Here is a 27,545-nt window from a genome sequence, read left to right on the forward strand (position 1 = left end):
TTGTCTTCAATAATGATAAAATTAATGGAAAGTCCACATACAAGAGGAAAGAAAACAGTGCTCTACTAAAAGATAATTTGGTCAAGAAGTTAGATAAAAATAACACAAATAACTCAGTTAAAAATGGGTAGAGAGCTAATCAGAGAATTTTCAACAGAGTACTATTTAATGGCTGAGAAACACTAAGATATTTTCAAAATCCATAGTCATCAGGAAAATGCAAATTAAAATGACTCTGAAACTCTACCTTACACTCATCAAAATGGCTAATTTCAAAACTCTAAGGGACATCAATGCTAGTAAGGATGTGGAGCAACAAGAACACTATTCCATTGCTGGTTGGAGTGCAAACTTGGGCAACCACCATGGAAGTCAATTTTGTAGTTTTTTAGACAATTAGGAATATTTCTATTGCATGTCTTTACTATACCATTCTGGGTATGTAGACAAAAGATGCCCCAACTTTCCATTAGGACACTTGGTGAGGTATGTTCATAACAAATTTATTTGTAATAGCCAAAAATTGGAAACAACCCAGACGTCCCTTACCTGAAGAATAGATAAAGAAAATGTGGTTCGTTGTATACTACCCAGCTCTACACAATGGTAGCTATTAAAAGCCAAGAAATCATAAAAGTTGTAGGCATGTGTATAGACATAGAAAAAAATCATCTTGAGTGAGGTAACCAAGACTCCAAGGACATGCATGGTATGTACTAATTTGTAAGTGTTTGTTAACCACAAGGTACAGGAGAAACATGCTACAATCCACAGACTCAAATAAGCCATATAATTAGGAAATCCTAATGGAAGATGGCCAAATCTACCTCAGATAGAGATATAAAACAGATATGGGCTTGATAGAGGTGGAAAACTAGGTGGGAGTGGGGATAGGGGTGGGAACAGGGAGGAGGGGCATAAGGTGTAGAGAGCGGGGAAGAATGGAAATCTGGGGTTGACAGAGAAGACATAGCTCCTTCCAGCAGAGTGAGACTACTAGCAGTGGGGTATATGGATCTTCAAGTATCTACTTCCTGTAGTCAGGCAGGCCTCCCAGTAGAGAGATAAGAACAGCAAGCCACCCAAAAAACTTTTGACATAAATTTGGTCTGCCTACAAGATGTGCAGGGAAAAAGTAGAGCAGAGGCAGAGTGTATGGTCAATCAAGGACTGCCCCAAACTGAGATCCATCCTATAGACAAGAAACAATCTCTGATACTAGTAATAATACTCTGTTGTGCTTAAAGAGGCTCTACCCATTAGTCAATGTCAAAAAGATGTAGAGACTCACATGGAAGAGCTGAGAAAAGGGTTGACGGATCCAAAGAGAGTAGGGATTCAACAGGAAGTACACCAGAGTCAACTAAATTGTATACTTGGGTGCTCCCAGAGCCTGAGCCACCAACCAAGAGAGATCATTGGATGGATCTAGCCCTTCCTCCACCCCTACACATATAGCATATGTGCTTCTTAGTGTTCGTCCTTCCAAACTGGAACAGATGTTGTCACTGAGCCCTTTTCTTGTTTATTGATTTTTCTAAATGAACAACCTTTTCCGGCTGTATTGGGAAAGCATGTGCCTGGTCCTGCAGTGGTTTGGTGTACCAGTGTGGGATGATACCCAAGGTGCCTTCCCCTTGTCAGAGGGAAAGCAGAGGGGGAAAGAGAGGAGTTGTGTAAGGGGGAGTTGGAATGGGGTGAAAAGGGGGTGGATACTGTGATGTAATTTGAATAAATAAAAAATTAATGAGCCAAATTGGGTAAATATTGAAAAAGAAAGCTTTAAAGATTTAAATATATAATGTATTTAAGCAGATGATTAACAGAATATCTTTGAAAAGTTATATTTGATTATTAAAATATTCTAGAAAATTTTGTTTAGAATATGAAAACTGTATACAAATTTCACTATCTGTCCATGTATTGATGACTTAACGAATTAGATTACTAATATGACCTATAATACATTTACGCTATTCTTGAAATGCATTCTCCCCAGGCACTGACGCTGGAGGCTCTTTTGAGCTCCTTATGTTGATGCTCAGAAATAAAAGTGGGTTTTCTTCTCGGACATTTTTTTGTTTAAATTGTTACTTAATTATTTTGTCTCAACAATTCAAAAGCTGAATACCCAGAGCAGAGGAATCTGTTTGGATTTCAGGTGCAAATGATTTTTGGACCTGAGAACTGTTTTCTGAGGATGGATGCCAGGAGGAGAATCACTCCATTTCTTCAGGCCCAAAATGCATATTCTCCCCATAGAATAAATGCACCCTATTGTTGCCTTTTTTGTCACCTTTGTAATATTTCCCCTTTCCAGCCCAGCCACACTGTCCTGACTCCTAAGAAACAGAAATACAGTGTGTCAGTTTTCACTACTGGAAACCCTCAGATTCTGTTGATATTTTAAATAGAACTAGAAAGTAAAATGAGCGTTTTAAACTTTTATAATTAATGTGTGTGGGGAGGACAATGGAACACATGTACCATGGCACATTTGTGGAGGTCCAAAAAACTTTACTAAATAGTTTTCTCCTACTACTGTGTCTTCTAGGAATAAAAATTCAGGTCTTCTGGCCTACCTATTAAGGGCTTCATCCTTCTTATAAGCCTTAAAGCTAAATTATTTGAAGAATTACAGACATACTTTCTTCTAACTGGAAGCAAAAATAAATGTTTTTAATTATTTAGCATCAATATGTAACAAATAATAAAATTATAAATTAAAAAAGAGATGATCACATCTAAATAAGTTTTCCTGCTAAACCCAAAATGTATTGTTAGTATTGTTACATTTTATCCTTAGAGATTAGGCAAGAAAAGTTTAGTCAAGTTTAATAACATGAAACTTTTTATGTGGTACAGAGAGCAATGTAAATAGGAATGAATTAAGCGGTACTTTGTAAGGCAAAAGAAACAAATAGCTCAAGAAAATTTCCCTGTAGGAGTTGAAAAGCCTGTCTCCAAGGTAACTTCCAACTCTTAAATTTTTATCATTATCTAGCAAAAGTACCCGGCTTAAAAAAAATCACAATTGTCTTGCAAAATGATGAATACAACTTAGTGTATATTAAAATAAAGACATTACATCTGGGTGAGAAATGAATCAAAATTAGAAAAGAAATTAGCACACAATCCAGGCATCTGTAAAATAATAGCTACCAGTATTACACAGGCTTGAATAACTCAAAGGCAATAATTCCTTCCCACAAATAACCAATGGGCAATAATTTCCAGTGATGGTGAACTTACTTGACAACAGCTGTTCAGAACATTCTTTAGATTCTCACCATCTACAACATCAAAATCATATTCTATACCATATTTCTAATTACAAATTCTCTTAAAAAGAATAGTCTGTGCAAGGAGCAAGAATAGTTTGCACATATAAATATGTGAATGAAGGTGATGACTATAATTAATAATAGGAAAATCAGATTAACATATGCATTAAAGCAGAAGAGGTGATGAAAAGCCAGGGAAAACACAAGAACTAGAGAAAAAATTATATAATTAACTTTGATGGTGATTCTTCAAGTATTAATAGCAAAAGGTCTTCCAAAGCTGTGATCTTCAAATACTTAAACCATTTGAGAAAATGCTCTTCTGATTAAGATTCAAAATTGTTAAAAAGATAATACATTCACATGCACAGAACACATACACCTGAAGATGAAGCCAGTATACATTCTTATAGTGTAATTCAGGGTGTATAAAACAGCTTTAGAGCAAATAAAGATGACACTAGGTTATTAACTTTTCAGAAAAACACCACCACTAAAAAATTACAAAAAAATTTTGTAAAATTATGTTACATTTAGAAGTGAATTACTGTATTGATTTATTACTCTTTATATTTTAGTTTACTTAGGAAAATCTTACCATATGTTTAAAGAATGTGTATGTGCTTGATTCATACTGCATTGTCTAAATTTGATGTTGAATAAAATTTATGAAGATGAAAAATGAATTAATCACTCAACATTCATTGCCCTTTTATAAGTATGTCAATATAGCTCTTCCAGAGAAAACAAATAACAAAATTTAATTTCTACAATATTTTTGGTTTGAAAGTCATCAATATTTTTACTTTTTTAATTACTATTTTGCAATTTATAAAGTATAAAATATGCCTAATGTCCAGTCCATCATCTTTGATAGTTAAATAGAATAGTCTGTTATCTATCCTAACTTAAAAGACATATATATATATATATATATATATATATATATATATATATATATATGTATGTATATATATGTTATATCCTGGTTTAGTTTGTATACTTTCTCACAACTATCTTCTCAAATATAGTTCCTCAATGTTAAATAGTCTGGGTTGGCTATGAGACTATAAGTAGTCTTTTAACCCCATCAGAAATCTGAGAACAAGCAACATTTTCTGAAAATAGAGGAAGCTTATTTCAGCTTCCAGAACTGAGACAAGTTGTAGAGACAGATACTTACCCATTCAGCTCCAGTAAGTCAGGAAATTGAAGCATCAGTCTTCAGCCTTCATGCCAAGGATCGTCTGACAGACCTCTGAAAAATAAGAATTATTAAGGACTAGCTTATTCTGTCTCAGAAGAACTAAGCTGTCGTAACCTGTAACAGTACAGCCTCACAAGAACACTACAGGTCTGCAGGAGAAATAGGCAGTTAGTGTCTAGTGGTCATCTAGGCACAATGTAGAGGAAATTTCTTCTTTGAATCCACAAAAGGAGAACTGCTAGGAGCAAATATGTCTCAATAACAAAAGAAAGAACAATATAAAATGTCACATTCTGTGGATTTCTGACATTTTTGAAAACTATCTACCTATGTAAAGTGATCTGGACTATTGTCCGTTATCTACTTTCGGCTATTTCTAATTAAATTATCTAAAAACTTGCTTACAACCAACAACCTCAGAACCATGAATTTGCTATTTGGCCCATAATTCACAAGCTTAAACATCTCAATTCAGTTTGTAATAACATTATAGAAGGACTAGGTTCAAGCCTTATGCTTTTAAAATTTTTGTATCAATAGAAGAAATGTATACTAATGATAACCTTGATTATGTATTAAAATAAATTCTGTTCCAAAATAAGAAATTATGATTTCAACTTAGTAACTATTGTAATGATTTCTACAAAATGCAATTATGGTTACACAATCAATTCTAGCTATTTCCTCACAGTTCCAATTATGAACATTTCAAAATTCCCCAGAAAGACAACTAGAATAATGACTTCTAGACACCCAAGTCTAGAGACCTGGGGCAATGACTCTTTATAACTTCTTCAAGCTGAATATAAGTGTTGAGATATTTTTGTGAGGGGAAGGGTAGGGAAAATGGGGGAGCTTGTTGACCTTAAGAAGGCCACACCAATGATTGTTTTACTCTCTGATGTCTCTGTCCTGACTGGATCTGGCTGTAAGTCCAAGAGATCAGGAGTTCAAAGCAGGTCAGTTCAATGTATCTGATGATGAGACTTATCAATGCTGTATATTCTTTAATATACAAATCCTTTAATATAAGAAACAAAATTTTAGTATCATCAATGTATCTTTTTCATTTGATTTGCTGGAATTTAATACTCTTGGGGGTCTCCTTTAATCCTATCTGATCCGTATAACTCTGGAAGGTGTATAGACACTAACCTTTCCCCAAGTCAACATATCCTTGAGCCAGTAACCTTTATTTTGACCCCTCTCCCAGAGGAATAATGTAATCACAAAACTCAAAATCACACCCATTTTGAAAATTAAAGCAGTCTAATGCAAATGAAATAAACTAAAATACTGTATGTGCCTATTCTTAAGCTTTTTCTATTTTGCCATGCCAGAAAATTAACTCAAAATTCCCATGGAGTCTACATTCAAACAATATAAGTTATCCTTAAGGACTTCAAATCTTCTCTAAAACAATTGTTTTCATACAATCTCCCTGTTATCCTAAACTACCTTTTGCTTATGGTAAAAACCTATTCTCACACCTTTTTCCTAATCTGTCACATCAGGGTAATCAACTGAAATTCCTGTGGAGCCCACATTCAAAGTATCCTGCAGACCTTATTATACCATCTTTAAAACAATTGATTCACACTTCTATCTATATCTGATTATAAGCAGGGAGATTGTCAAACAAGGATTTTAACCCCAAATTCCCATGGAGCCCACATTAGAAAGAATATGAATATCCTGTAGGATTTATTAGAGCAATATACCTTATAACATCTTTAAAGCTATTAATTCAAACTTTGACTAATATTTGCCTATAGGAAGCAGGTAGTTTTTACTTGTTAACCTTTCTGCTTATAACAGCCATCCTGTAATACCATTTAACTGTTGTGCTCTTTACCTGAAGCTACAGACTTATCCAATCTGTTAGTCTGTCTTTTTATTGGGAAATAGACTTTTTATTGAGTCTATTGATATTAAGAGATATTAAGAAAAGTTGATTGTTGCTTCCTGTAATTTTTGTTGTTATTTTTATGTTTGCGTGGCTGTCTTCTTTTGGGTTTGTTGAAATAGATTCCTTACTTGCTTTTTCTATGGTGTAGTTTGCCTGCTTATGTTGAAGTTTTCCATCTATTATCCTTTGTAGGGCTAGGTTTGTGGAAAGATATTATGTAAATTTGGTTTTGTCATGGAATATCTTGGTTTCTTCATCTATGGCAATTGAGAGTTTTGCTGGGTATAGCAGTCTGGGCTAGCATTTGTATTCTCTTAGGGTCTGCATAAAATCTACCCTGGATCTTTTTATTTTCATAGTCTCTGGTGAAGTCTGGTGTAATTCTGATAGATCTGCTTTTATATGTTACCTGACCCTTTCCCCTTACTGATTTTAATATTCCTTCTTTGTTTTGTGCATTTGATATTTTGACTATTATGTGACTGAAGGAATTTCTTTTCTGGTCTAGTCTATTTGGAGTTCTGTAGGCTTTTTGTATGTTCATAGGCATCTCTTTCTTTAGGTTAGGGAAGTTTTCTTCTATAATTTTGTTGAAGATATTTGCTGGCCTTTTAGGTTAGAAATCTTCATTCTCTTCTATATCTTTTTGTGGGGCTGTGGTGCCTGTGCATGAGCATGGGTTCTGTTGGGCTATGTTGTGGCTCCTACATGTCTGCCATGGCTCAGGGAGGCAGAACTGTGGGATTTTGACTGAGTTTCCTCCACACGGCACTGGGTGGATGGATGGTGGTCTGTGAGAAGCCTCTGGGGCTCTGTGCTGGCATAGAGAAGTTTCAGCCTGAAATCCTGCTGGGGCAGAGCTCTTGGATGGGGACCCCTGAACAAGAAGACTTGTGAAGATTGACTGGTCTCAGACTCCTGGTGTCCCAGGAGCCTTTGAGAGCCACAGAAGAGTTGAGACTGGGGGTGTATGGGCTGGACCTGCTCACAGCTGAAAGGGGCAGAGGGAGAGCTCTGGCAGCTCCTCTCAGGGTGAGAAACTCTTGGTTACCTGCAATTACTTGGCTGGATTGGCTAGCTTGCTTGAGTTGGCAGTGCCTCCAAAGCAGGAACATTGAGAAGTCTTCTGGCAGGAGATTAAGCAGCAGCTTGGTAATCAAAGGCCTTCTCCATTGTTCCCCAGGGTGGGCCCCAAAGATGTGAGGAAGTCCATGGTTTTAAAAGGTTTATTGCCATGGTAGAAAGTGAATGAACTGTACCCCACTCCCGGCCCTGTTTCTCATGGCAGACCTGAGTTAATAGGGAGGGAGGAGGGTCTAGGAAGAAATGCTTAATTTACTATGCCCTCTGGCCTTTAGGTATCTCATTAGTATGTAGATCTCTTGAGGTCCTGATGCCTGTAGTCACACCCTCTACTGTGGAGGGGCTGGTAGGGGTGTTGCCCTATTTGACTGAAAGGCTCTTATCAATGGAGGTCTTTGGCTGCATCTCAGGAGCCTGGAATCTGGGTGTGTGTCGAAATGTATGCCATCCCTTGCAGGGTCTCCAGTCATCTCTAGCCCATGCTCCATCAGAAACCAAGCTATTCTTTCATGGTCCCACACCAATTATCCTTAGATTTGGTCTTCTCATTATGTTCTGGATTTCCTTGATGTTTTGGGTTAGGAGGTTTTTGCATTTTGCATTTTCTTTGTCAGTTGTGTCAATGTTTTCTATGATATCTGCTGTACCTGATATTCTCTCTTGTATTCTGTTGATGATGCTTGCTTGAATCTATGACTCCTGATCTCTTTCCTAGCTTTTCTACATCCAGAGTTGTCTCTCTTTATGATTTCTTAATTGTTTCTCTTTCCATTTTTAGATCCTGCATGGTTTTGTTCAATTCCTTTACCTATTTAGTTGTGTTTTCCTGTAATTAATTAAGAAATGTTCATGGTTCCTCTTTAAGAGCTTCTACCTGTATAGAGTGAAAAAAAAATATAAAGACAATTTTGTGAAAAATATACAGGCTTTTTCTTTGCCCTTAGACCTGAGAGAAAGAGGGCAAGTTCCAAAACACTGAACTGAAAATAAGATTTTAGGCCTTCACTGCCCTGGGACACATTCTGGGTGGAGGACATTATCCCTGAATCAGAGGACACTTGCTGGATTACATTCCTCAAGCCTCAGGAAGTAGACCCACCTGTGGGTGGAAAAAGCCCAAAAGCAGGAAGACACATTCCTGACCACAAAAAAGATACAAGTCATCTAGGTGGGGCTGTGACTGGAGAAAGTGAGAAATATTTAACCTGAAATAGTTGGTAATGACAGGGTAGGGCACAGTGACATGGTAAAACTACATTTTTGAGAAGAATGTGTGTGCAGAGAGATTTTCACATGACTCTAAATCATTTAGGGTGAGTTCCTCTGAAATGTTCCACTATTTTTATGTTATGTATCCTTGATAACCCCTCACCCCCCTTCCCACTCTCCTGGTTTGTGGTTTACTCCTTTCAAAACCCTCCTCAGACTGACTGGCTTGGTCAAACTCTACTCCTGTGTGAGTGTGCAGTTTGGCTGGTGGCTGCCAGCTTTCTTCCCTAATAAACCTCTGCTGATTGCATCCAGGTATGGTGTCTTGGAGTTTGTAGGTGGTCAAGACTTCCCGAGACTTGAATAAGGGTCTCCCAAGTTCACCTGTTAACCTGTGTTCTCCTGTATGTCCTTGAGGGAATTATTTATGTCCTTCTTAAAGTTCTCTATCATCATCATGAGATGTGATTTTAAATGAGAGTTTTGATTTGGTGTTGTGTTGGGATTTCCAGGACTCGCTGTGGTGGGAAAACTGGGTTCTGATGATGTCAAGTAGCCTTGGTTTCTGGTGTTTATGTTCTTGCGATTGCCTCTCACCATCTGCTTATCTCTGGTGTTGGCTGTTCTTGCTGTCAGTGACTGTGGCTTGTTCCTCCTGCAAGCCTGTATGTCAGTACTCCCGGGAGACCAGTTCTCTCTGGGAGGAATTTTGGTATGGAGTACTGTGGCACAGGGTCAGTTCCTTGGTGCAGATCAAAACCTGAAGAATCCTATCCCTTGTTGTCCCTTGGTTCCTGTGTCCTGATGACTATGAAAGGGCCCCTCTCTGGCCAGGAATTTGAGCAGAAGTGGTGGTCTTACCAAGTGGTGGTCTTACCTGTGGTCACAGGTGTTTTAGCACTCCTGGGAGACAAGTTTTCTCCTGGTGGTATTTGGGTATGGAGTGCTGTCGCACAGGATCAGCTCATGGTGTAGATAGAAACTAGATGGATCCTGTCCCAGGCTGCTCCTCAGTTTCCCTTTCATTTTTTTTAAAATGATATCACACTAGTAATATGAATTACAAAGAGTACCTAATAATGCTGGTTGTATTATTTCAAATCTTGAATACATTATGTACTATACCTTTCTGCAATTGTTACTTGATTTTAAGAATGAAATAACATTTGTACATTATATACAAATCTATCTAATATATTAAAGGATCATGAATTTTTACAGTAATATAGTCTACAGTGTTCTTAAGCTCAACACATTTCTCACTTCCATTCTTACTTTTAGAACATACCACTTTATGTTGATATTGTTCTCTTTTTGTAATATTTTACCTCAGAAAGATTATTGAAAACTGAACTGGAAGTTGGTCTTTTGAAACAATTCTAATAGTACATTTAACCTTCATAAGTATGTTTTCTCTCATAAATATAACATCTATAATATAATCCATGTTATATCTTCACTTTTAAGAAAAAAATACTAAAAATTAAATTTAAATGCTTATTCTCCTTGTTTGAAAGTGAGTTCAGAATGCCATGCCATTGAATACAGCAAATGGATTTCAGACTTCTATTTGAATATTGTAGTAAGAGTAGAATCCTTACTCCATGGACAGTCAAGAATCATAAAAAAAAAAAAAAAAAAAAAAAAAACCACTGTATTCTTTATTACTTGTTGAGAAACATTTGCTGTATTTGTATTACTGCATAAAAAGACAAAAAGAAAGTGGGAAATGACAGTATGCTTCTATCTATCAGTGTTTTATCTGTCAGAGTAGCACCTCCCTGATCTTTCTCTAAACAATGTCTGTTCTAACTAAATTAAAATAGACACTCCTTGAATAAATTACAGTGGTCAGCAACAACACCATGTTAGTGTTGCATTGGCAAGCAATTCATGTGAAACAAACTGTATATTAAAATTTTAATCATGTACACACTCATCCCAAACATGTACTTTACAGAAGATGTAGTTTCTGTCCTGATTCACGGATTTTTTTATTACCCCTCCTGTTTGATTTTGCCTGTTTTTCTTGTAATTTTGTTAGATTATAGCATCCTATGTAGAAGTTCCTGTGCTGATATGTTCTTAAATAATATTCAATTCTGTTTTACCATAATTTGTGATTCTTCTCTTGCTAAGCAGACCTTCAGTCATGGATCATGTGATGCCTGAAGGAAATGCATTAACTCTGCTTCACAAGGGTGAAAATGGTCTGTATGTTGTCTACTTTACTGAGCTATCAACTGCTACAACAATGGGATTATTCATGAAATCAACTTTGGTGGTCCTTTCATAAAGTTGTTTTTATGGATTTCTATATATTTAAGAAGGGAAAGGGGTCTTCTTTACTATAAAAGAAATTTAAACCAGGCATTTTGTTTACTGTGGAAAGAAGGTTCCACTTATCTGTATGCTGTCTCAAGAAGGCTGGGGACCAGCAGCAGACTGCCAGAGCCTCCAGGAAGGAACTAATCCATAATCATCTTTTAGTAACTAGGTTTTGAATATCTGAGTGAGGTTCCATTGACTTTCATGAAGGCTATTTCCTATGTCAACAGAGCTGTTAATGTTACAACTTGTAGAACATCAACTGACAAACCTACATTAATGTCGGTCTGGTAGTGCCTACTACTAGCACAAGGCCAAGAGTCTCTGTGTTGACATGCATTTCATATGACTGGGAAACCCTTGGTCCATCCTATTGGAAGTGGTGATCATAAGAAGCATAGATTTAAACCCCATCTGCAGTGATGTGCTTCTGGTTGTTGTCTGCCAGACTGGGAAGCAGCATCAAACCAAGACTGTGTAAGTCAAGAAAACCAATGAGGCTGGAGAGATGACACAGTGATTTAGAGAAATTTTAGCTTGGCCAGTGGGTCCATACTGAGTGGTCAGAACCTACATGATGACTCTCAATTATTTGTAAGTCCAGTTAGAAATGATAAGATGATTTCTGGCCTCCATTGGTACAAGGTGAACATACATACATACATACATACATACATACATACATACAAAAGACCCAAGAATTAAAATTGTAAAACAAAATACCTCCCCTAAAAGATTGTATTTATTATTAGAATGATAGTTAAATAATACAACTTAGAAAGATTCATTATTTATTTGAAGATGTTCTAAAAAATAATTCATTATATGGGAAATAGATGAATTTTATACCTGATCAAAGAGAATACTATATGTTTTATAGAATAACATATTTTTCTACTTAGCAAAGTAATAGAGGAGCCAGGTCTGATAAACATTTATGCAATTAATGAAAATAGTTCAATCTTTTCACCAATATTTCAGACATTGAAAATGTTTTTTTTTTTTTTTTTTTTTTTTTTTTTTTTACCACAGTGGTAAACAAATAAAATTTGTTTGGAGCACTAAAATACATCTTTATCATGAATATCATTTTTAAGTTAAAAGTAGGCATGGACTAATGTCTTAAGTGAAAAAGAAGTTGAATAAGGCAACTCATTGTAAGCATATGGTGGTAATTAAAAATGAATAAATAAAAATTTGCAAGGCTGGTGATTGCCATCATCTATTTTGATGATGCATGTTGATTAGTGCATTAAAACTCATAATTCTTTAAATTCAAATTTACTTAGTAGTAGATAAATTTTGAGCAGAAGAATGATAAAACGCATTATATTAGAAGGCAACATGATAATGCTTTGGCTGTTTTTGTACAAAGTTCATTACCAAGTTTCTTTGTATAGTTGGGTTCTGTAATGCTTCTGCCCACAGTCTACACTCATAATGTTCTATTTTTATTGTCATAGTTGGAAGTTTATCAAGAGATGTTTTTATGTATTTTGAGAAACATATGGTAAAGAAAGTGGGTAGGAACTATAGGCAATTTCTCCTCAGACTGATAACAAATATCAAACTTACACCATAGTCATGTGCTGAAATAGCCTGAGTTCTGGAAATTGCCTCTCAGCTTTGCTAGTTGATTTTACTTCCATGACAACTCATAAATGGGAAAACGTTTATTATATATTGGGAGAAACTATAGCATTCCAGGACTATAGAATTTATTAGTAAATATAGAATACGAAGAAGAAAATTTCAGATTATTGAATCTATGTGTCTCAGCATTCCTTGCCTCTATACTAGTGTATAAACTCACAGTTCTCTCTTAGTTTCTCCAATGATTTGACAAAAGCTCACACTGGGCTTCCATAAATACTTTTTTGCTCCCCTTATTGACATGAGAAACACAATGGGAGGCTTCCAGTAGTGTGACAAAGTGTTATTGCAAAGAAAAGCATTGTCTTTCACTTTCTCTTCTTGCAAATAAGACCTACTGAATAGACAACACTTAACTAATAATTATAAGCTTCAGAAAGCATACTTTCTCCTCAGTAATTAGTTTAATTTCTTTTGAAATGATCTAAAGTCTTCTTTTGAAAATTAAGCATCTGGTGACATTAGCATATCAGAAAACTTGGTAAATGCAATGATTAAAAACACAGAAAAGGCAACTTAGTAACTTCAAATATAAAGAGAAAATTATAAAAATATATACAAAGTAATTTGGTGAAATATTTAGACAATTAGTTCAGTCCATAATTTAATGTCCAACTAAAGCTACCCCCATTAATGTTCTTAACTTAATTTTTGTATGATTTATGCCAAAACAGTTTTCTAAAATCATTTACATTGTAGTTTTAGTTAGCAAGAGATCATGGTCAAAGTACATAAATATCATTGGAGAGAAAATAATACATTTTACCAATACTTTCTGTGTGTTAACAAATATTACGTATCTAGGTATTTGAATTTTTTTTAATTTGGGTTTTCTATTTGTTTGTTTCTCTGCTTGTTTGTTTTGTTAAGAGGAAACTAACTTTATATTAAGAATCATGTACAATGATTATTTTAGAATAGTGGAAAATCTGGTTGGAGAGTCTCTGGTCTATGTCAAAGTGCAGCCTTGACACATCAGGATCTAAAGGTGAAAGTGTAGAGTAGGCATAATAAATAGACCCTGGAAGTATCTTTTTAGGTGAAACAGGTTCTCTCTTAGTTTTATTCAGGAATGAAACACACATGTACATGCACACATACTTTATGGATGTAGCAAGGCTCCAACAAACTCCAATAACTTTATTTAGTCTCCCACCTTGTTGCAAAATATTTGATCACATTGTGATCCCCTAGATTGTGACCTGGAAATATCTGTTTATTGTTATGGAGTGAGTCAGCCCTAGCATACACCTTTAGCCCAAGAGATTTCTGTAAAAAGAACTAACTAAAGTCAACAATAATTCAAGGGGTTGAGCAAGCCACCAGTTGACATTGAGTCAACATAAGAAAACCCAGGAAAGAGAAAGGAGGATCTTCAAGTTGAAGGGTATTTAAGACACAGTAAAAATGGAGAAGACTTTTTCTTCTGGGATCACAGGTCAGCTGGGTACTTTCTCTGTCTCTTTGAGCTATTGGGCTTTCAGTACATTGTATGACTCCTGAGTCTTCATTCATAAATCAAACATTTGGGATTTTTTTTTGTTTTGTTTTTATAGAACAACACCATAGTTTATATATCCCAGCAACAATTTTTCAATAATTATAAGAATCAAAGTGTGGTTACATTCTACTTTTCAAGTGAATAGTTATAAGGAATTAAAAAAAAACACATTCCCTAAAAACTTTCCATGATTAAATGTTTTATATAGTACAGGTATATGACAAATTATTCTCAAAAATCTAGATAAAATTGTATCTAAGCAACATGTTATATAGATTAATAAAATATAAGCAAGTAAACTATTTGCTTATCAGCTAGTTTCTCTAATTGTCAGGCTGAAATTTTATTTTATTACCTATCATAAAAAGTAATTTTATAAGAATCTTTATATAATCACAAATTTAAACTTTATAAAAATAATTATTTATTTTTAAATAGGGTGCACACATACTTATTAACAATTGTTTATTAAAATATATCAGAGAGCTGAGGGCAAAAAAACATGTACAAGAAATTAATCATCATCTTGACCAATCCAGCTCTAGCAAGAAAGGCAGCTAGTAGTAGTTAGGCTACCATTCCTGTTCTCTGAACTCAAAAAATAAATAAAAATAAAAATAAAAATATGTTTCTGGCTCAACTGTCAAAAGTGTGCCCTTTTGAAATTTGAACTGTTCTTCAAAATTTTCCATGTCAATATCTCTAACAAAAACATCTTCACCTGTGGGGAGCCAATAGAAGGCAGCTATCATCCTTGCAGCCATCTTGAGCCATTTTCTCAGACAAGGTATATGTTGTTTACAACAGCCTACAACAGCTGAGCACACTCTGATAACATCTTGTTTTAGATACCCAGGATTTTCCCTTGGGTGTGTGAGACTTAAAGACGTGACTTAATGTAGTGAGCCGCTGTGGCTGCACACGTGCGTTTTCCAACATGGCGCTGGCCGCATGGTTCCCCAGCAGTAAACAATCATTCTGCGCAGCTGCTAGGCAGAAAGAGCGCCAAACCACTGGCCTATCCCGAGGCGTAATACTGGGTAGTGAGCAAGCAGCCATTCAGAAGTGAATACGTCACTCTAGGGTGTATTTAAGGGACCCTCTTCCGGTTTCTTGGGTCTTTCCGCTTTATCGTGTGCGGTAGTAAAAAGTTCCTCGTGGCAGTAAACCCGTATCGCCTCCTGTCCTTATTCGCGGGCGAAAAGGGATTTTGGGGGCGCGCGTTACATCTGGTGCCGATTAACCCGGGAAATTTTAAGGCGCTGCGGGAGACCACCCAAGCTTGGGGACGGGTTACAAACTGCGGAACTCGAGGTGCATCCTGGAAGGTATGCTTGGCGTGGAGACCTTTGTTGCGACCGAATTTTCATTCACTGCCGCTGCTGTAGTAGCTGGCCTTGTGTGGTTTTCGTTGACAGTCTATTTTTGTTGTGAGGAACTAGCTCGAGGCACAGCTAATAGGAGTGGAGAGGTTTCAAAAAAGGTCTGCTCTAAGCTATCAGAACCAGGATGTGGCAACAGGTGCTCAGCCATAGGGTTGGGAAAAGAGAAACAGACGAAGAAGTCTGGAGAGAGACTGGCCAGAGAGTTTGGTTATAGGAAAGAATGTTCAGGAGGGATACAGACCACTGCAGGGCCTGTTAAAGCTAGCAAACCTTCACCGCCTGGTGAAGAGAAGCGGGAACCCCCGCACCCAATTAAGGAGCCTGCTTCCATACACCTTAGCAGCTCCGAGGAAGATCTAACACAAGGAGAGGAAGAGGGCCTGGGGCAGGAACCAGCTGCCTGTACTAAGGCTGGCGGTCCCAAAGTAAGACTAAGAAAGCCTTTGAATTCCTCAGCCCCACTCTTGCCTCCAACTTACGATTCGGGCGGAGGCCCTAACTCATTCCTCAGCCCGGCGGATCAGAGGCAGCTGCAGCTTGCATTTCCGGTCTTTGAAGCGGCAGAAGGCGCCCGCGTTTATGCTCCCGTAGATTATAGACAGGTCAAAGAATTAGCGGAAGCAGTGCGCGCATATGGAATTGGAGCTAACTTTACTGTAGCCCAAGTAGAGAGGTTAGCTACAGCCGCCATGACTCCAGGAGATGCCTTAGTATAAGAGAAACTAAGAGAAATCCTTAGTTCTGCTTTTTTTGTTTATTATCCTGTCCTTGGTGCACCAATGTCCACGTGTGTCTCATTGTATTTTCTGTCCACGTGTCTCGTATGAATGATTGGTCGTCTATGTTTCATGTTCTATGTTTAATGTTTAAAAGATTGTTAAAATTGCTTGATTCAACACTTGGTCTAGTCTAACTTGGTTTTCAAAGGCAGTTTTAATATGCAGAGCAGTGGCTAAAGAGTTGAGCTCAGCTGGAAAGGCTGCCTTTTCTAGGGACCAACATGTTTTTGGATTAAATAAGGAAGTTAAGAGTTTGTCCTAGAAAAATCAAAGTGACAAGGTGCTTTTATCTTAAAATTACAGCTAGAGAAATCGAGAAATTTTGTTTGGTTTAAATATATAAGATGTGTTGTCATTTCATTTTTGCTTCCAACTGATTTTTAGAAATTATTGGCCTAAAGTTATTGGATATGATAAAAAGGTTTACAACCTTGATAAAAAAGGCTGGCTTAAGATTGGTGACTCAGGGTTGGAGTCATTCAAAAACCAGGTGTGTAAAGATAAGATTTAAGAACAGTGTCTCTTTGGTGAGATATTTAAAGCTGCACTATCGTGCATCTACATATAAGAACTGGCAGCAAAACTTTATAGCATAAAGGTAATTTACTTGATGTTGATTTTAAAGAAAATAAATTGCTTACATCGTTAAAGATTGGTTTTGTTTTTCAAAAATATGGTTATACTCTAACATTAAAAAAGAGGCTTAAAAACATAGTTAAACTGCCAATATTCCATTGGCTACAGTTGATAATTCAACCGAGAGTTTGAAAATTTTTGATTTGCCTATGTTTATAGAAAAAAGATACAACACGTGTCTTTTAAAATTTAAAGTTTAAATTTAAAGTTAAAAAAAAAAAAATGTGCAGTTCAGGCCTCAGAGAACAGGCGGGAGATTAAAAATATTTACATTTGAATTAAGACAATGCAGACTGAGCTCTACAGCTCAGGAGCCGCTCCCAGATGGAATGGTAGTTTATACGGATGGGTCAAAAACAGGAATAGGTGCCTATGTGGTTAATGATAAAGTTACATCCAAACAATATCATGAAACCTCACCTCAAATGGTGGAATGCTTAGTGGTGTCAGAGGTTCTGGAAATATTTCCAGGTCCCTTAAATATTGTTTCAGATTCCTTCTATGTGGTTAATGCAGTAAAAGCATTGGAAGTTGCTGGGTTAATTAAGACATCTAGCAGACTTGTGGAAGTTTTTCAAAAGATTCAGCTTACCCTGGCTAAGCGTAGATCCCCGGTCTTTATAACTCATATTAGGGCTCACTCAGGCTTACCGGGACCTATGTCCCGTGGCAATGACCTGACAGATTGAGCCACAAGGTTAATTGCAATTGCCCTTTCGCCAAAGTTAGATTTGGCTAAAGCTTTTCACAAAAGGTTTCATGTGACAGCTGAGACATTAAGATGTCGATTTAACATCTCTAGAAGGGAGGCCAGAGATATTGTTACTCAATGCCAAAACTGCTGTCATTTCCTACCTGTTCCCCATACAGGAGTTAACCCTCGGGGAATCAGGCCCTTACAAATCTGGCAAATGGATGTTACCCACATCCCATCCTTTGGTAAATTACAATATTTGCATGTTTCTATTGATACTTGTTCTGGAGTTATATTTGCCTCTCCTTTGACCGGAGAAAAGGCGGCCCATGTTATTCAACATTGCCTCGAAGCTTGGAGTGCTTGGGGAAAGCCTAAAATCCTTAAAACGGACAATGGGCCAGCCTACACTTCTCAAAAATTTAAACAATTTTGTCGCCATATGGAAGTGACACACCTGACGGGTCTTCCTTATAACCCCCAGGGACAGGGCATCATTGAGCGTGCTCACCGCACCCTTAAAACTTATTTGATAAAACAAAAGGGAGAAGTTGAGGAAGCTCTGCCCACGGTGCCACGAGCTATTATTTCTCTGGCACTTTTTACCCTCAACTTTCTGAATTTGGACAGTCAAGGCAATTCAGCGGCTGATCGACATTGCCTGGAACCAACTAGGCCAAAAGAAATGGTAAAATGGAAAGATGTTTTGACTGGTCTATGGAAAGGCCCGGATCCTATTTTAATAAGATCCCGGGGAGCGGTCTGTGTGTTTCCACAGGGGGAAGACAATCCATTTTGGCTGCCAGAGCGACTGACGCGGCGACTCGCGGTTCCTGAAAAGGACCCCCCGAAGGATTCATCTGCAGACGCTCTCAGCTCCCATTTGGACTCTCCAAAATCGGGTTCCTAGTATATACAGTAAATTTAGATGGTTAACCTATCTGCTTCTCAAAAACCTATGCCCTTGCCTTCTTAAAAGGCGTTGCTGCTGCTAACTTGTACCAATGTAACTCGCTTTATATTACAGTGCTGGTCTGCTTTTCTATAAGCAGGTCTAATAGCCAGTTTACCACTCTGATCCCTATCCCCGTTCAGACGTCTGAGACCTTGATTTTATCCTGACAAGAAAGGAGATTCTAATATAACTGCAGCCCTTATCGCTGCTATTACCATCCCTACAAATTGCAGCTGTAACAGCTGACTCAGACATGGTTAATCAAATCACAGCAGCTACTGTTGCTAATCAAATTTCAGAAAAAACCTCTGAGGCTTTTGACCCTCCCACAGAAAGTGGATGTGTTGGTCAATCAGAGAGTTTATTCGCTCCAAGCACACTTGATACAGCTCGCAGATATGGCTCAAATGAGCTGTGTCTCAATGACCCCATATCCAGGTATTTCACCTCTGAGATTTGTGAATGATACATTTATTTAAAGCCATAATCTTTCTGCTTACTTAAAAGGAAAGTGGAATGGGAAGTTGGACCAGATACAGCCGTGATTACAAGCTCGGATTTCCAGCGGATGAAACCTGCTGCCCGTGGAGATTTTACTTCTTAAAAATAAATTTCTTCTGCCTTTTCTTTCCTTCTTTCTTTCTTTCCAAAGAGCCGGAATAGGCCTGCGTGATACACTTCTAGGATGTGAACTAGTATTCATAGATGAATGGTTTGTAAGCTCAAGCCCAGCAAAAACGTGACAAGGTAGCTCTAAGCCTAAGCACGCGCAGCCTTGGGGCAAGCATCCTCCCTGAAATTTGATGATCTAGGCTAGAAATAGCCTATGACAGAGACATTCTCAGTCTATGCACCCCAAGAGCTCGGCTCATTTGCACTGGGTAGATGAGAAGTCTTGTCCAGTCAGCTCTTGCCTAAATAATTGTGATACCAGATAATAGGTTGACAGCCCTTGCACTCCTGGGAGCTATATATATACTCCATTGCACAGGGATGGGTGTCAATTCTCTTTATATTTCCTTAGCCCATGCACCCAGAGGACTCGTTTCCATGGCACCTGGAAGGGTAAGGAAAAAATCTTCGGGCTATAAGCTCTTGATCGCTTACTCCCCCCCAAGATGGAGTTTGCTTGATCGGGTTTGAGTTCGAATCTTATTTGGTACTACATTTAATAGGCAAAAGGCTGTTTCATATTAATAATTTAAACAGGGAGAGATGTAGTGAGCCGCTGTGGCTGCACACGTGCGTTTTCCAACATGGCGCTGGCCGCATGGTTCCCCAGCAGTAAACAATCATTCTGCGCAGCTGCTAGGCAGAAAGAGCGCCAAACCACTGGCCTATCCCGAGGCGTAATACTGGGTAGTGAGCAAGCAGCCATTCAGAAGTGAATACGTCACTCTAGGGTGTATTTAAGGGACCCTCTTCCGGTTTCTTGGGTCTTTCCGCTTTATCGTGTGCGGTAGTAAAAAGTTCCTCGTGGCAGTAAACCCGTATCGCCTCCTGTCCTTATTCGCGGGCGAAAAGGGATTTTGGGGGCGCGCGTTACAACTTAAAGGCATGGCTTAGAAGTGAGAAATATAAAGGCGAGAGGCAGACAGAAGAAATTATTAGGCATTTAGTACTTGGAGAAAGAACTTGGAACTGGAAAAGAGACTAGCAACTGGAATTAGGATTAGGTGCTGGGAACTAGGGATTTGGAACTAGGGACTTGGAGAGAAGAAGAAAGACTGAAGAATAAACGGGATTGAATCACACTCTGTCTGGTCTCCATTCTTTGCTTCCGACCTCACTCTCTCTCTTGCTGAACCCCCACCCGAGGACTGGAGCAGCTTGGGGCAGTGCAAGCTCTAACAGTTTAGCCCCCAAGGCTTTTGGCAGTGTGAGTTCCAACACTGATAGAGTGGTTCTCAACAGTTTTGGCCCCCAAACATGGGGTAGAGTGGTTTGCAACATTAACCTAATTTTATTAACAATCTATATCTCTAAATTCTCTATTAGGTTTGTGGTTAAATCATTAATCAGCTTTTTCAGAAAAGATCAATCAGAAAATATCACATGTCTATGGAGGACATGTGATATTTGTAGGGAGTATAAATAGGACCCTACAGACTGTGACAAATGCTGAGCTTGGCTTGCTTACATAGCTAAATGTATGTTGGTCTAGAGTTTTTACTGATCTTTGATTTTCTGAGAGAAGCACAGCAAAGAACTTTTTTCTGGCCTTCCTGCTAGTCCTGCTTTCTCCTGATGACTTGTGCCAATTTGACTGAGGAATCACCTTTCCTGCTAGGTTGTGCCACCACTGCTGGTATCCTGACACTACTGAACTGGACTGCTGATATATCCATGAAGTGTTTGTGAGCTGTTGATGCTGATCTGTGAAATGAACTGCTGATTTTCTGACAACACAGATGGGAGTAGCTCCAAAGAACCATTTCTAAATGGGTCCACTTACCCCTTAAACTTTCTTTACTACTACTTCTGATAGGCAGTGGGCTGAAAGGAAGGTAAAAGTGTTTAAGAACCATCATTAAAAGTAGGATTTGAAAAATTAAAGTTACAAATTATAATAGAATTTTTGTTACCAAAACATTGAACTCAGAGAAGTAGATGATGCCTACTTAGAGCCTCTACTTCTATGGTCTCATGTCTATGGTACTTGAAGACACTCTCCACACTATGAAAGAAGAAAGGTGAGCACAAACCCAATAACAAATGCATTGGTCCATATTGATATTCTACCTGCAAGATGTGCTATTGCAATCATAGCAGAAAGTTTCTGGGAACATTTAACTAATACGGATCGGATTTAAGACCCAGTCCAATAGATGGAACCCTTACCTGAGACTACTCAGGTAGATAATAATCTAAGACCAGATAGGCCAGACAACTGGGAGAAAACCAAATACTACTGTTCTGATAAATAATGCAGCCATAAAGTGATTCATAGGTAAGTGCCTTGGTTAGCCATCATCAGATAAGCTTCTTCCTGTAGTAGATGGAAGCATCAACAGAGACCCTTGTGGGGCAGTGGGCTGTGAAAAGCAGCTGGGTGCTTGGTTGAGCATGAGTTTCAAACCCCGGAACGTTACTGGATGGCAGGAGTTCAGCTCTGCTCCCAGGCCCTGGTTCTATTCATTTAGCTTCAGTCCTTCAACAACCCCTCCCACAGAGAAGTTCATGACCATCAGTCAAGAGGAACAGTGCCTCAGGCTCTCCCACATGCAGATGAGGTATCTCCAAGCTCTCAGACCAAGCCAATAGTCATTATTTGCTGCCAGACCCTAACCCACCCTGAAACTGTATATAAGGGCTCTACTTAGGGGAAGTAAGTACTCAAGAATCATCTTAGTGACTGAGAGTTTCTGTCACAAGAGTTGTAACACTTGGGGAGAGATCTGCTCTCCCAGAACCTGCCTGGGACACCAAGCTGCCTCCTTGCCAACTACCTGGATTCTTATCTGCCCAGCCCAGGCCTGGACCCACTCAGCATGGAGAGCCAGGTGCAGCACCTGGGAGAGACCAGTGAGGATAGCAGCAAGTGAGTAGAGGCAGCAGTAGGGGCAGGCAATCTCCCTTCCTGCTAGCACTCTGTGTCCTTTGGCCCTAGCCTCCTGCATCAGGCAGGCCGCCCAGCGCGGAGACAGTATCCCTTTTCTCACCCTGTCCCCAGCCCAGAGATCGTGTGGGACACCCTCCAGAACAAGGGATAAACAGACCCTCAGCCAGACAATGTACAGAAAGTGAAAGACACCAGAACACTCTATCTTAAATAAGAAATCTTTACTAAATCCCTCTCCTCAGGGATCAAGGAATACTTCCCAGGCAGAGTAGTAACGATTGTGGAAGTCAGATGGAATTGAGGACACCATAGAAAAAAGAGTTTCTAAAGATAGCAGGACAGAAGCATGTGACCTCAAAGAGACTGTCACAGAATGCATAGGACCTGCACATGTCTATGACAGATAAGGTTCCATTGCTGAAACACAATCTTTCTCCTTATCTCAGCTATCTCCAACTGATAATTGCTAATTGATGTCACTCTTAAATTTATTTATTTAGTTAGTTTTGAGACAGGGTTTCTGTCTGTGTAGGTCTGGCTGTCATGGAACTTGCTCTGTAGACCATTCTATCCTCAAATCACAGAGATCTTCCTACATCAGCTTTCTGGATGCTGTGATTAAAGGCATGTGTCTTAGACTCCTGTCTCATGTTCTTTTATTAATGAGAAAACTAACTTCAAGAGGAGATTTTAATTACCATTGTATCATTTATCCAATAGAAACATCTGGAGATTGAGAATGAAGATGTGTTTATGGGTCTGTCTCTGTCATTCTCTTTCTCTGTCTCCTCAGTTTTTGTCTGAGTCTCTCTCCTGATCTTCCCAAAAGCACACATGTACACAGATGTTTTGTTGAGATTACATATTCTTTGTTGGCCACTAATATTTTACAATGGTTAACTATATGTTTTCTATTAAAATATGACTATTTTATTCCCCACCTCCTTTCCATCCCTTCAACACTTTGTACCCCCAAATAACTCCTTTTCAGTAAAATGCCCTAATTTTTCTCAACTGATATATTTCAGACACTTTAGTAATAGCCTAATTATGTAAAAGTACTACTTCATTTTATAAAGTAAAGAGGATCTTTTATCACCAGTCTAAAATGCCATTAAATGCATTTGTTTCCTTCCAGACATCAAACATCTGTGGGTGATTCAGTAATTTCTTAAGAACAGGTTTAATGGCTGTATGTTTGCATGCCTTTACCATCTCTTCTCCTTCACCCTCATTTGTTAATTCTCTCAGATAAGCTTGAACCACTGCGATCTCTGGTATAAACCCAGCATTTATGTGGGCCTTTACTTGATTATAAAAATATAATAATTTTTTAATCAATATGAAAAAGTATTGGATACATATATGTTTGTATGAGTTTATGTTATAATTACCTGATTTTGTTCTTCCCTCTCCTCCCCCCAAAGCCTCGCATATATCCCTTTTTAATTCTCAAAATCATGGCCTATTGTGTCTTTAATTGTTTCCCTCCCCCTCCTCTCTCTCTCTCTCTCTCTCTCTCTCTCTCTCTCTCTCTCTCTCTCTCTCTCTCTCTCTCTCTCTCTCTCTGTCAGGATATTTAATCCCACTGTGGACCCAGAGATTTTGTACTGGAAAAACTTATCTCTAGGTGTGGTGTGGCTCAGCCCTAGCACATACTTTTATTCCAAAAGTGTTGCAATATATTTGATCACACTTTGAGACTGTGTAATAAAAAGACATGTTTCCAGTTGTGGTGTGGCTCATACTTACCATACACATTTTATCTAAGAGTTTTCTGTTTATTGTAAACAGGATTAAATAAAGTCAATCATAGATCAGTGGTGGAGAAAGAAACCACTTGACAGTGAGTCAACATAGGAAAAAACCATAGAGAGGGGGAGAAAATCATGAGGGCTGATAGAAAGTAGCACAAGAAGTAGAAAGAAGGGGCATTTAGTTCGGAGAGATTTTAAGATGGTGTGGAGAATGTTTCTTTGTTTGTTTTCTTTTTTTATTTTCTGTTTCTTTTTCTTTTCTTCCTCCTTGTCCTCCTCTTTCTCCTCTTCCTCCTCCTCCTCCTCCTCCTCCTCCTCCTCCTCCTCCTCCTCCTCCTCCTCCTCCTCCTCCTCCTCCTCCTCCTCCTCCTTCTCCTCCTCCCCCTATGTTATAAGATGGGTTAGCTGTATGCTTTTTCTGCTCCTCTGACATCACAGGCTTTCACCACAACTTCTGGCTCCTGAATCTTTATATCTTTATTTGGTAAAATCTAACATTTGAGATTTTGTTTTATACATAGTGTGTGTGTGTGTGTGTGTGTGTGTGTGTGTGTGTGTGTGTCCTATTTAGTCTGTATAATATTACTTATATCATGTATCATGTATCATTAGCATTGGATAACAAGTTAGTTTGTGCACTCTTCTCTGGAGAAGTCTATTTTTCTCCCTCTCAGCATTTTTTACCTGTAAATTTTTGTTTATGGTTGAAACCCTCTATATTAGCATCTTATCAGTGTCCTAGTGCCCTCCTTGTTGGTTTCATACTTATTCAGGTACATTGGTAGGACATCAAGGGGATATCTTCTGATGTTGTGAGGAGACATCTAACCTCAAACTTCCTCATCTGCTGGTTATTAAAATATTTCCACCTCCTCATTTCAACAATCTGTAAGCCTTCCATAAGTACTGTGTTGTAAATTTACCCATTACACTTAGTGCAATGTATTATCTCTTATTTATTTATTTATTTATTGTTTGTTTGTTTGTTTGTTTGTTTTAATGAAAAAACTCACAAAATGCAATATTCCTAATCCACTGGAGTCACTGACTTGTTCTTTTCCCTAGACTTCTCTTGGGTGGTGGGGGTGAGGGTGGCTCTATTTGCATTGATAGCTTTGTGGCATACCAATACTATCAATTGTTTAGAAGAAACAGCAAGCAATAAAATTTCTACATTTCATGATAGTTACTGTTTTAGTTAGGGTTACTATTGCTGAAAACAAAATACCATTACCAATAAGTAGGTTGTGGAGGAAAGGGTTTATTTGGCTTGTACTTTCATACCCATGCCCACCATTGAAGGAAGTCATCCCTGTTAGGATCTTTAACAGGGTGGGAACCTGAAGGGAGGAGCTAATGCAGAGGTCATGGAGGGATGCTGATTACTGGCTTGGTTTCCATGGCTTGCTCAGTCTGCTTTAATAAAGAAACCAGAACCACTGGTCCAGAAATGATACCATCCACAATGGGCTGCCATCTTCCACATTAATAACTAATTAAGATATCCTGCATCTGGATTTTGTAGCAGCATTTTCTTAGCCAAGGTTTTCTTTGTTCAGATACATCTAATTTGGTGTCAAGTTGACACAAGACTACTGAGCATAGTTACAGTTTTAGGTTTTGAATAATATTCATAAAATTTTCAAAACAGCTATAGTGATTTACACTCGTCTGAAGAATTTGCAAGTCTCTGTACTTTGGCAATAATTACAATCTAGAACCTATTTGATAGTTATCTTCCCAATTAATTTTACCTTAAAACATTCACATGTGAGTCATTGTTACACTCATATACATAAGTAAAAGACACTATTTCATTTTATGAAGAGTATAGAGATAGGAATATAACATTTCTTTAAAAGTAATAGTAAATATACATAATCAATATTAGAATTGCAGAAGTATTAACATTTTAAAATATTTTAATGACAATTTAATATATAAACATAAACTACAACAAATAAATTTAACATTTCTTCTCTTCCACAGTGCTCTCTGAGCCTTTATGGGATGGTGGATAGAGGCATTCAGTTTGGATCTGAACACTAAACAATAACTTAGTCTCTGCAAATGTATCAGAATTTTGATAAGCATTTTCACCACCACACTTTTTCGGTACACTATGCATTTTCAATTTTGAGAACTACATCATAAATTGTCTTTTTGTAAAGAAGGTGTAAGTACTTAGTGAAAAGTGAGTAGAATTAGTGTTCATCTATCCCACAAAACAGCTATTTAATTGGATTTTGTGCCTGTTCACTAGGAGGGAAATCAACCCTTGCTCCATGTATTTACCAAAAGCTTTTATGTTCTACCATCACACTTTTCAATTCCATTCTCACAACTTCTGCCACATTCATTAGTTATTAATGTTGCAAATCTTAATTATTCAATTTTCATAAATACATGATTTCTACCATATAAGATCCTGAAAGACAATTTTTTAAATGCAGTCATAATAATGATGTATTGATCAATTTTTTATCTCCTACTAGATACATATATTTTAGCAACTATTTAGTACATATATATTATTGAAAGAAAACATAAAACCTAGTTTTCAACCAGTACCTCCAATTGTTTACAACACTGTCAGAATAACACCCAATGTTTCTTAGAGCAATGCTAGCTGCAATAACACACAGTAAGACTTGAGAAATGATCATTCCAGTTGATTATTTTGTAATTTACAGACTCTTACATTATATTGTTTTTCTACAAAGTAAGAATATAACATCTTTGAACATTTGAAAAAAATTAGAGTTTGATAAGTATTTAATCAATGTATCATTCATGTTAATAAAAATCTTAAATATATCATAGAAGGTTGTCAGGAGCCATAATGGGACAAGCTAATAATTGGCAGATGATCATCCTGAAATGCTTGCCTCGGATTATTATATAATCTGTGAAAAGTGTGCCCTATTAGCAAGGCTGTGGTGGATGTGATTTTAGGAAAGATTCCTGCAATTAATATGATTTTCCCATTATTATTATTATTAGACATATGCAACTATCACTAAGCAATAGCACACCCCTTTGTAGCAGATCTCTGAAGATCCACAAAGATGTACTGTCTTGTAGTGATGCTATATTGTAGTGGTGCTATATAGGCAAATAGATGACTTCTTAAGTCTTAATGATGATCCTATAAGAATTCCTAAAATTATATCAATGATTACTAAGCTCTTTTATAACAGGACTGCTATTAAGTCTCTCAGGCATAGTCAAAACTGCAATGAGAACTCTGCCAGTCTCCTGAGTGTTATCAGTTAATTGCCCCGAGAGAGATAGTAACCAGACTCTCTACTGCTCAGAGCACATTCCAAGAAGTTGTAAAACAATTGACCTAGGAATCCACAGTTTATTATAGGTACTAGGACAGAAGAGAAAATATTGCCTGGGTTTATCTATACAAAACTTCACTAGTTTCTTAAGTTATAGTTTCAAACTTTCTGCGAACCTGTGGAGCTAGACAGGTGATGAATGTCTAGCCAGATAATTACTCCTAATGGATATTCATGTAAACATTCTGTGTTGTAAACTTCTATTTCAATTTATGATTTGAATTTTGGTGTGAACCTGTGATGAACTTTGTAACAT

At 37.7% G+C, this 27,545-nt stretch overlaps 1 long non-coding RNA gene across 1 annotated transcript; it reads left to right on the plus strand.

Annotated features, from left to right (window-relative positions):
- Positions 1 to 15,076: 15,076 nt before the first annotated feature.
- On the plus strand, positions 15,077 to 19,679 carry LOC143443682 (uncharacterized). The gene is made up of 2 exons (XR_013112859.1): positions 15,077 to 15,502; positions 18,447 to 19,679. It is a non-coding gene; the product is annotated as an uncharacterized LOC143443682 (long non-coding RNA).
- The last annotated feature ends 7,866 nt before the right edge of the window (positions 19,680 to 27,545 follow it).

This window comes from Arvicanthis niloticus, chromosome 10 (assembly GCF_011762505.2).
Source record: "Arvicanthis niloticus isolate mArvNil1 chromosome 10, mArvNil1.pat.X, whole genome shotgun sequence".
Classification (NCBI taxonomy): Eukaryota; Metazoa; Chordata; class Mammalia; order Rodentia; family Muridae; genus Arvicanthis; species Arvicanthis niloticus.